Source organism: Falco peregrinus, chromosome 6 (assembly GCF_023634155.1).
Source record: "Falco peregrinus isolate bFalPer1 chromosome 6, bFalPer1.pri, whole genome shotgun sequence".
NCBI lineage: Eukaryota > Metazoa > Chordata > Aves > Falconiformes > Falconidae > Falco > Falco peregrinus.
In genome coordinates, this window is record NC_073726.1 from 28,812,934 (window position 1) to 28,822,749 (window position 9,816).

A 9,816-nucleotide genomic window follows, 5' to 3' on the forward strand; every position below is an offset into this window, starting at 1 on the left:
CAAATGTCAGTAAGTTATGCCCCACGTCAAGTAGGTGGAGCTATTATTAGTAATAGATCAAACATAACTAAGATATTAGATTGGGATTTACACCCCTGCATTCCTGGATTATAGAGGAGCAGCTGAAGGACTTGTGAAAATACACAAATTTGGCTCATCTAGGTCCACTTCTCTTTCCCCACCAGTACCCGATGCCTTGGAAGAATCCAATACATCACCGTGCCTTAACAGCCTTCCAAAAATCTGTCCTAAAAATGATGCCCAATCCATGAACCTGCCAAGATACCTACCTTTCAGGATAAGCCTTCTGGAAGCATTTTAGACTGATTCCCTGCATTGCACAGAGCCTAGTGCTGTCCCTGGAGTCTCTCTGTTGAGATAAGCAACTCTCTTGGAAAAGCAATGGTGTGGTCTCCCTTCTTCATTTTGGTGGAAAGTCTACCCTACCCCAACACTAGGAGGAGAGGAGAGGAGAGGAGAGGAGAGGAGAGGAGAGGAGAGGAGAGGAGAGGAGAGGAGAGGAGAGGAGAGGAGAGGAGAGGAGAGGAGAGGAGAGGAGAGGAGAGGAGAGGAGAGGAGAGGAGAGGAGAGGAGAGGAGAGGAGAGGAGAGGAGAGGAGAGGAGAGGAGAGGAGAGGAGAGGAGAGGAGAGGAGAGGAGAGGAGAGGAGAGGAGAGGAGAAAACACTCATCTTCTCTACTTGTTAGTGCTTTTCTGGCAAGATGGCCTCAGAAATCTTCATGTCAAGATTCCAGTGGGAAGTGGTACAATAATTTGACAGCTGAATTGGTAACTATGTAGTTGAAAGCCTTTAGATCTACATGGCCAGCCAAGAAGTCCGGCTCTCCACTCTGCGTGTGTGTGTGCGTGCGCATGAGGTTTTTACATGGCATCACTATTACTGTTCACTGTTCTGCCTGGACAGAAATGTGCAATCTCATTCATGGGTACTGGTCAATATGTCACTCATAGATAAAATAAAGCTTTTCTTACACTGGATATCTCTATAGGATGTCTAAGGAGAGCAGTAAAATGTCACGAAGCCTGTTAATGATGAGATTTCTGAAGTCAGACTGTTTTGGCCTAGCTTGATTATTGATCACAAACACAGCAGATTAAGCCCAAGAATGATCTAGGGAAAAAAATGACCCTTCACTAGAAGAAGAGGAGGTGTTCCATGCAGAAACTGAATAAAAAATTAAGAAGAGTTAACATTCATTTTTAATTATGTGCTGAAATTTTTTTACAAAATGAATTATAGATCAAGGCAAAATATTTTGTTCCATTTTACCCTCTAATTTTTATGTTAATTGGCTCAATTTATTTTTCTTGGTTTTGTTTTTTTAGGGTAAGTCAGGTTTTTTTGAAGAGTACTTTTTCAAAATTAAAAGTCAAACATTTTGCTTTCAAACCATGAAAGCAAATACATTTCCAAAAAAGCAGCATTTTTAAAATGTTGAAATTATACACTTGGGGATTTCCCCACAGCTTTGTTCGGTCAGCTCCAAGCCCAGTTTTTTAAATGAGTCTCCATGTCTTTCACATGCCATTTTTTAGTAAATCTAACTTAAAAAAATACCCAGCTGCAGGGAGACTACAAACTTGTTTGCTCCATGAGGACCTTGGTTCCTGTGAGAAGAAACCAATGCAATGCCATAATCTAACACCATCTTTAGTAGACAGAATTATTTTTCATGTTATTAACCTCTAACATTTTAAGACTGGCAACTGAAACAACCCACCAATTTTTGCAGTCATGCTTTGTAGGTTGGCATGCTTTTAGATTTAAAGACATATCAGGACTTTATCCTCAGAAAACAGTATTTCTCAGACAGAGCATCACCTAGTTCCTGCCATGGAAAAAAATACTGTAATATTAAGTATGTGTATTGTAAAAAGGGTTTGGGCATTTCTGAGGTCACTAATTGGAGCTGGATGGTGTCTGTACTTTTATGGCAGCCACTTTATTCTTTTCTTTCAGCTTTGAAGCTTTGAAATTACACTCAGAAATGTATTGTTATTCTTGCATAATGAAGGAGATACAATACTTGCATTCCAAATGCTTTTGCAATGTTTGATGACATGAGGCTAATTAGCCTCATTTTTCAGATGTACAAAAAGATGAGAACCTAACAATTTACAGAAATAGTCATTGGAGCCTAAACCTCTTTACAGCCATCCCAGATAAAGTCTTGAAAGCTAATGTGGGCAAGTTAAAAAATGTATATAATTAATGAAGGGCCACTTCATAGATTTGTGTCTACATGACCATAATTTTGTTACTATTTAAATGCACAGGTTAAAATAGGATTCAGGAGTCCTGACTTGATTTTAGTGCTTTAACAGTGCTTTAACTTTGAAATAACACCCCCTTAAGATGTGTGAAGCATTAATTCTATGTAGCTGAGACTCAAAGTATTTATGTGTTTATTTACTTATACAATGGCATTTCGAGCTCCTTTAACATCATTGCTGTGTCTGGGTGCCTCCAAATACATGCTTAGATGCTAGATAAGATAAATATTAAAATAGTTTGTGTCTATAATTATTGCACCTGCTGCCAAAAGCCCTTTTAATGCAATGTCTAAGACCAAAGAAAAGACCTGATTCATGTAAATTAGTCGATTGTAATAAAGCTGAGGAAGAATCATTGCAGCTCCAAGTACAACGTTAATGTAAAAATGAAGATGCCCAGATCTGAAAAGGTTTGGGCCTTGGAGACTGCTGAGATGCCATTTTAGGGGGAGGTTTTTAGGTGAGGAATAATATGAGTCTCCTTCCTGCTCTACCTACTGTATTCCTTGGAAAATTACTTGCTATTCAAGTAATGCCAGACCACTTTCAAACCAACCAGGAAGCCTGTGCAAAGGTCAAAGGTCAGCAAAATCACCCTTGCCTTGCATGAAGACAATTCTTGCAAATTTTGCACTGATGCCTGGGGTGGGACTTATCTCTCTTACCTCCAGATACGGACACAGCCCATATCTTCAGTAGAGCCACTCAGTGAAAAGAAATGGGCACTTCCAGGATGTGGATAGCATCCTAAAATGACTCTCTAAAATACATGTAAGATTCAAGCCTTAGAACTGCCTTTTTGTCACCCCTTACTGTTGAGATATGCAAGACAACTACCTGTAATTAAACCTCTTTTCTGTAGCATCCAAAGTTGTCTGGGAAGAACCTCAAGCCTGATGACACATGATAGTTGACTAGATATACCTGAAAAGGGCATTTCTGCAGCTGGATAATTAACCTAGTCTAAAGACCTAACTCTAAGCATGAGGAGGTAGGGGAACACGCAAAATGAGCCAGGTAACACAGCAAGCACAGTCAGAAACCTCTTGTGAGAGACCTCAGGGGGAAAACTCAGTTTTCTGTGTCCTCTGTGAGCCACTGGCTAGCTCCCATTGATGCTGATGCTGGATTAGGACATCAGAGGACTCTAAATACACAACATTTTTCAGAAACAGGAGTATTGCTCCTGGATATTCTCTACAAAGAAAGTTTGAACACAAATGTTTTCCTTTTTTCATGCAGCTCAACTGCTTGGCATAATTCAGAACATAACTTCATTCTTTGGAATAATTCTAGCCTTAGTTTCACAGCTCTAACACCACCAAAATCAATTGCATTGATGCATTTGAGAGCAGAGATGAACTTTTTCTGACCACCTGAAAAGGTAAAGCACCCAGCCCAAGTGCTGACCCCAGTCCAGTATAAGTAAGAAGGTGTAACTCCACCTTCCACAGGTATGAAGGATGTATGAATGTACCAGGATACTGATATAAAAAAAACAGTGCCAGAGAAGGATCAGACATCCTCTTTTCCATCTCTTCTTTCATTGCTTGAGGATGCATGTGCTGTGAACATTTCAAAGGAAGACTACCACCATCATAACCACCCCTCACTGAATATCAGCTGAGTGTGGTCAAGATTACAGCCCAGGTTTCAATCTCCTTCGGGGAGTTTCTTTTTGAAAAGCCTCACACTCCAGGGCAGGCAATGGCATTTATTTATTGATCATCTCCGACAGGTTGTCTGTTCCTTTGAGGACCAAGAATGGCTGACAGCCCAGGCAATCTAACATCCGACCCTCGCTCAGGGCTAATCCAGAGCTGACAAACGAGGCAGGAAGCTTTCCATCAGCACCAGTGGCTTTGGAGACAGGCCTTAAGGGAGGGGAGAGGGCCTTTTCGGAAGCAACATCTTCCAGAAGATCAAGATCAAAATTGATTCATATTTCTCAATCAGCTACTGAATCAACTGAATCAATCATGCTGCACTTACTGCAGCAAGCTGCCTCTGTTTTGTTGAATGCACACAGCAGAGTTGGCAAATCATTACTTGAACAAAGGCTAGAGGCCACGGGAAAGCCTTAAGGATGGAGTACATCAGAGAGGGGAATGGACTCAGAAATGAACGAGCAGACACTTGAGTGCAGGGTCTTTTGAAATGAGATCATGCATTTTTATACATAGGAAAAGTTTGGCTTTGGTTTAGCAAAAGGGATGCAGAACAAACTATTGTGCAGGTCAATCTGATTAATTGCATTTGTGGGTGCTCATCTACCTGACATATACTCTAATATGCTGAGGTGTGCTAGAGCTCACGCAAGCCTGCAAGTCTATCACATATACTCCTGACCCATTACCAAAGCTAGTGTGGGCACAAATGTCTCTACACCCAAGGAGCTGTGAAAAGGGCACATCCCTCATTCAGGTAATGCAGTCCGCCCACGTTCCTAAGCCATAGTCAGTCACCAAGCTGAAAGATGGTCAAAGATGATAGATACTTAAAATATATTACAGAACTATCTAAAAACACCTGGGAATCTTCGTGATTATTTTGCAACAGCAGAAATATGTTTATCTGGATTGATCTTAGCCCAAGCATTTATCGAAACTGATAAGCTTCTGTGGGCATAATAGATGTTTTCCCTTCCATGCCACTGGATTCTCATTGACTGCAGACTTCCCACTGCTTTAAAGTAAATACGGTTCGTGTTCCTAAGCCATCAGGACATTTATGGTAGAGAAGAGAGAAAATTTGGGTATCCAGTGGCCTGAAGGGAGAACTTAGTCAAAGGAACCAAGTAATTCCTGGGAGTTAGCAGAGAATGAGACACAGCAATTGATTTTAGCAACACTGGGATGAAGACCTGATCCTCAGAGTTTGAAGGCAGATTTGAGTTGAAGGGTTATTCACCCTACATACACAGTAAAGGTGCATGACATCATGTCAGAGATGGGGATCAAGCAGACTAGAGGGAATGGAAAGAAAATTCAGTGAAAACATGGGATTTCCTGATCTTTCCAAACTTCATAAATCATGTCTGAGCTGCCGACACACTCTTTGCTGATCAATCATACCCCAGTAAGCACTTATACGCTTGACCAGCCTAAGGTCTTCAAAAAGTCAGAAGGCATGAAGACATAGCGCTTGTAGGCTTGGAAAGCTTATTGCCTCCTACGTGTCTTTCAACTCAGTTCTCCTGAATAAAACTTCCCAGAGACCAGCTACCTCCACTTGAAGCAGTAAGAAACAATTTGAGCAGATTTCTTCTGCATCATGGGCAAGCGGAATCTGTAGACATGCTGCTAAAGCCAGAAGGCAAGCAAGACATGACTGTTGGCCACTGTAAGGGCAAGAGTGGAGGGAAGGGATGCTGGAATGGTGACTCAGAGCAGAGATGCTGAATTTGATGCTTGGGGGTTGTATGATAAAACTTGGAATACATTTGCCAATGAGGTGACAAAGACAGATATCCTCCCCAGAGCCTGCATCCAGCTTTTACACTCCCTGATGCAAAAGGACAACTCTGCAGAACAAACATAACAGCCATTCCTGTGGGACATCCGTGAAATACCTATGCATATGCAACAGGGACAGATGCATGTCATCAGATCCATAGGTCTTCACCTTCCTCTCCCATGACCCTTCCGGAAAAGGTCTGCTAAAAACAAATAAGGTTGACAGGCCCATGTGCAAGCATAACTCTTTTGTGAAGTACAGGATTTTATAGAAAAGCCACCCTACGGAAATTAATAGACAACAATATCCCTATTATGTACTTATATATGGTAGACACAGTATGAAAATTCTTATAGAAAGGTTATCAGTGTCTTACAAACTTAATCGGGTTTTCATAAAGGAAAACATCCTGCCTGCTATTAATGGAAAGACCCTGGGTGACTGTTCAGAAATCCATCATGAAGTTCAGTCCCTTCTTCCTCATTTTTGGCTTTCCCATGGGCTCTGTTCAATTCCTTCTTGAGGATCCTCCTCCCTCCAGGCTCAGCATAATTTTATATTCCCTTCCACTTCCTGTCACATACTGGCACTTTAAAAAAAAGTCTATTATGAAGCAGCTGCAATCAAGAATCACAGTTCAGGACCTGTGTCTATTCATTACTGTTTCCTCAGAGTCCCTAAATATAGTTTAAAATTTATCACAGAATCTATAAATCTGCTCCAGTGCGACTCTACAGGAAGTAAATTCATCAGCAATCATTTCTGCATGCATGCAGAAAAGGGGTGACCTTCTGCAACCAGCTTGAAGTTTTGCAAGCTAGACAAGCTCACCTCCTGCAGAAAGGGCTCCTCTGTTCTCCCTGGCCATGCGCGGTCTTGGCACATGAGGGAAGAAACCAAGCATCTCAAGAAGCCAACAGTTGCCAAATCCCCCCTGCATTCGCAGCAGCTCACATGGCTTTCTTCTGACTTCTTAATTATTCGTAATGATCGTAGCTGAGAGAGGAAACTCTTCTATGACTGGTGAATATTAGGGAAGAGTGTGATTAAAAGCAGGATTGGAGCTGAAGGGTTGTATCTTGACCTGGGATAAGGCAACGCAGGTTTGCAGACAGCAGTACTCCCTGCAGACAGTGGGACCACCTCGATTTACACACCGGATGATTTGTGGCTTAGCAAGTTATCCAGTCAGGTAGTGTTAGAAGATTAATGTGGTTCTAATACAGAAATAGTTAAGTAAACAATTGCACTATAGTACTGCAATACAGTATTAACTGGGAACTAAAAAAGTTCATGGGCTAACCCTAAATACGCATGCAGAAGGTCTGTTAGTTGTCCACGTCAGCATGAGCACTAGCCTGCAAGGCTCACCAACAAGCTTTCCATGAGCATTTCAGTCACTTCTGTCTTCCCAGAGGACAGGTTTTCATGAATTATTTCAGTGCCTCTGGAGTCGACAGTAACCCAGAGTGGAAATGTAAAAGGACAGGTTAAATAACCAGGTGTTTTGTACCTTGAAAGAAAAAAATGAGTTGAGCTTCAGGTCAAAGCCTTAATTTAAACTTATAACAAGGAAAATATACTTCTAAGATAGAGTGATCTAACATCCACCCAGGAGTCTGCACAGCCTGAGGGAATTGTGTGAAACAGGTATAAATTTGCTATATGTTTGTATTGTGCCTTGGTTTCTATAGAGCTGTAGCTTAGATATCTACACAGGCACATAAAGAACATCATGCAACTGATAAAGGGCAGACAGGTGACAACAGGCACCCCCCATTTCTCTGGGTACAGACATACTTATGCACAGGTATGGCATATAGAGCATTTCCTTTCCTGACAAGGTATGGAGTCCATACCACAAATAAGCACCCATCTATAGTTGTACATGTATATTTTTACAGAAGAATGTAACCCCAAAAATGCATTGAAAAAACAGTGCGAAGATTAAAAAAATCAACAGCTGAAATATTGGGAAATACCAAGTTGAATTATTCACCCTCCCTCCACCTCCATAGTTCCTTCCAGATGTGACAATCACACCCATTTCTTTTTCCTTTGCCTTGATCAGGGCACAGGGAGGACATCGCCCTTCATGACCGGTGGATCTGTATTTTGCTTACTCCTCACACCTGCCTTCCTGCAGACCTGCTGAAGCTGATGGGTTTTCCATAGTTCTCATCAGCCTGCATCCAAGCACTTCACAAGTGATGGACTTATCTTCACAACACATCTTCGAAGACAGAATGAGTTATTATCTGCTCTCCAGATGTGGGGATGGGAGGAGGTGGAAGAAATGAAGCCCTGGACTTGCAGTTCAGGTTGAGATAAACCCTGTATTTTTAAAGAATTTGGTATTCTGCAGAATTCATACAGGCGTGAGATCCTCTGGCTTAAGAGACTACTGAGAGCACTGAACATTTCTGCAAAGCAGACTTCAGGGTGTGAAATTAGGCATCCCCAGAAGGGATGATCACATCATTAGTGGTTGTCCCGACGTGACAAGGCGGGGCTGAGTTTCCCAATGCCATATAGAACCGCTACGAAAGAGGTAGGGGTAAATATGACATTTTTTAAGACTTAATTTACAGGCTTGTTCCATAAGAACTTCTGGTCTGTTATCCCAAACTCTGCAAAAAAATGGACAGGTTCCCTCTAGTTCCATCATCACCCGCTCGGATTCTTACCCAGACTACAACCAGTCCTGAGCGAGCAAGGAGGCTCGGTGACTAAAGAGTATGAGAACATACGGTTTATGGCAATGTGTGTGTTAGCAACAGGAGTGACTCTGGAGGGAAAAACAATCTGTGCTGAGGACCCAAAGATGATATTTTGGCTGGTTGCCCTTAGGGTAGTTTTAGCCTGGCGCTGTGGCCTGAGTTCCCATCAGTGTAGTAGCCCATTAGGGGGGGATCCAAGGAAACCATGCTGCATAAGCCAAGGTAAAATCTCATCACCCTAAGGTGGAACTATTGGGAAATGTCTTCAAAACCACACTGCTAATGTGAATCTAAATGCAGGTCTGGTCTAGATGCATCCTAAGACAACTCATAATTCAAATGCACAGGAGAAAAATCAAAGTTTTGAAGATTGTGTTAATTAACAGCATTTCTCGTTTCTTCAATGTTGAAGGACTGGGCTTGGTAATTCCTGAAAATATCCCTTCAATATCGCATGTGTGTCTGTGTGCACACAGGACCAATGCAGCTGAAAAGTTAATTAAGGCAGATAAATCAAGGTGATAACACTGAAGTTAGTACTTAGGAGGTCTTGATTCAAGTCTTAGTGCATTACTCATTAGGAGTCTTTCCACTGATGTCAATGGACTTTTGCTTGGATGGTGAGTAAAATGTAGTTACCACGGTCACATCAACACAGCAGCTTACTCATTCAAATTCCCAGAAGATATTTTGCCTGCAAGAAGACCATAAGATTTGAACCCACTAATGACTTCCATGGTGTTTTCTGCACAATATATATGGCTGAAGTAGAGACATGGCTCAGAGGGCTTTCCTGCTCCAGCCCGCCTATCATCAGCTCTTCCCTGAAATTTCAGAAATAGAGAAAGGCAGAGCTGACATTCCCAAGGTGTTTGCCCAAGAACAATGGCTCTTGGCCTTTTCTGTAAACCAGATTTTTCTTATGTGTTAAAGGGAAGGAAAGAAACAAAAAAACCCAAGCAAACAAAACAAAGTAAACAAAAAAACATAATAAAAATGAACAAACCTTCAAGACATTAAAATTCTCAAATATTTGCTCTGGGAGAAGAAAAAAAGAAAACATAAATGAGAAACTAGTAGATTGCTCATGCTAATTTTGCATCTTGGGCATTAATCTGGGGTTATGTGATATGAGAGATCCTATTCATTCTGCTCCTGACATCAGAATATAAGGTAATTGATGTAGAACTCTAGACAAACTGTAGATGTTTCCTAGAGTACCTGAAGACAGAGAGTCTCTATTTGTGTCCTTCTCAGGACGCTCCTTCTCTGAGCTGGCCCTAACCCTGATTCATCTCACTTGATGCCCCTAAGGCCTATGAAACCACATCAGAAGGAAACTGCAA